Source organism: Oryx dammah, unplaced genomic scaffold (genome assembly GCF_014754425.2).
Source record: "Oryx dammah isolate SB20612 unplaced genomic scaffold, SCBI_Odam_1.1 HiC_scaffold_1, whole genome shotgun sequence".
NCBI classification, from domain to species: domain Eukaryota; kingdom Metazoa; phylum Chordata; class Mammalia; order Artiodactyla; family Bovidae; genus Oryx; species Oryx dammah.
The window spans coordinates 7,770,160-7,771,808 of NW_024070185.1; the positions used below are offsets into that span (position 1 = coordinate 7,770,160).

At 49.7% G+C, this 1,649-nt stretch overlaps 1 protein-coding gene across 2 annotated transcripts in view; it reads left to right on the top strand.

Moving 5' to 3' along the window:
• Positions 1-1,282, top strand: part of FAM167A (family with sequence similarity 167 member A) — a 32,646-nt gene extending 31,364 nt beyond the window's left edge. For both annotated transcript variants that reach the window (XM_040233693.1, XM_040233772.1), the window contains exon 3: positions 1-1,282. This exon is cut by the window's left edge and continues 1,789 nt beyond it. The gene's annotated coding sequence lies outside the window, so the exon portion shown is untranslated.
• Positions 1,283-1,649: the final 367 nt, after the last annotated feature.

The window sequence follows — 1,649 nt, forward strand, 5'->3', positions numbered from 1 at the left end:
CACACACACACACACACACACACACACCAATGACCCATGCTGGGGGAAGGTTGGTTTCCTCTTGTGGGCTGGGAGTAGGAGTTTGTAAATGACTGGTCCCTGGTTAGACAGAGGATAATTTGGTGTTTCCTTGTGATTTCTAAGAGCCGAAGGGTTTATGCTTCCTTCAAAGATGCTACAACTGCCTAGCCAAGATCTGTTTCAAGCTGACTCTGAGCAGTGGCAGAAGTCTGAGGCCCCGAGGTCCATGGAGAAGGCCTTGGTGGAAGGCTAGGCAGCCCCACTCCTGTCCTCAACCCAGTGATGCCTTTCCTCCAGGGTTCTGTACAGATGCTGCCAAGCCCTACAGAGGCACCCCTGCCAGCCTTCCTTCAGAAGAGCCCTTGAGGTTGTGGGGTATCAGGCTGGCCTGCACACACTCACACCCACTCTACAGAGACGTGAACATATACACACCCAACCCACACGGGCAAGCCCAGTCCGTATTCTGGAAGAAAAGTGCCAGACTGGTTATTTTTCTTTCTAGAAACCAGTCATTACGGTAACTGAAAAAGCTGGAATCAACCAAAGCTGAGTGATCTAGCTGAATGGCATCAAGTCAGTGGATGAGTCAACTGGGCAGTTCAGTTGCTCAGTTAACCTAAGGATTCCTTTCTTTGAGATCAAGGCACACACCTTTTGGAATAGGTTAGTTGTCTGAGCTATTGTGCTGAGTTCATCTCAAGAGAATCTTCCTTTGGGATAAGGGAGGAGGGGATCAGGAAGAGAAGCCCAGGGAAAGACAGGTGTGTTTTCTTACTCATTGTGCAGCATCTGTTAGCAGCCTTATTTCCAAGGTGAATGCAAACTACTAACCAGGTCAGTTCAGCTCTGTGAAGTCCCCGCCTCGTGTGCTCAAGAGATGTCTGAGTCAGTCACAGCCTAACCTTCATCACCTCAGAGCAGCCTTCCAGCTCTACCATGTGTATACAATACTGTTGCAGTTTTACTCATTCTCTGCCCATTTCTCTGACACCCCCAAGAACCCCTGGGTTTAAAACTCAAAGTCTCCGTTGACACTGCCCAGCAGGGCAATGTCTGACACCTTCGTGGACTCAGCAGTGATTCCAGAGGCCTGGGGAGCCCGGACGGGCTTGAGATGACCTGCCCCTGCCCCAGGCCTCCTCCCAGCAGCAATACCAAGTGCTATTATGTAATCGATGGACAATTTATAATTTTATTTTTTATGATTGTTTCTATATTGCTGTTAGCAAAAGTGAAATTAAAATATTTCAAAAGGACATCTTTATAAAGAGGAGAAGTGTCCTTCCTTTTACCTTGTTCCTGTTACAGCATTCACAGGGCCAAGCACTAAACTGAAAGAAAGAGGAACAAAGAGGGAGATCAAGAGGGAGTGGGGAGGAGGGTGGGGGGAGGAGGAGCTACAGGATTCGCTGTCCTTCCTTCCTGGTGCCTTCCCTCGCGGAGGGCTGTTTGGTGGTGATGCCATCGGGAGCTTCCCAGCTCAGGATGTGAAATTAAGATACCCAGCCGTTATTCTTGACTGTGACCAAAGCCGGAGCCGAAGCAAACCCACTGTGTCCTGCGCTGTGTGCTAAGCCGCTTCAGCCTGTCTGACTCTTTGCGACCCCATGTAGCCCTCTAGGCTC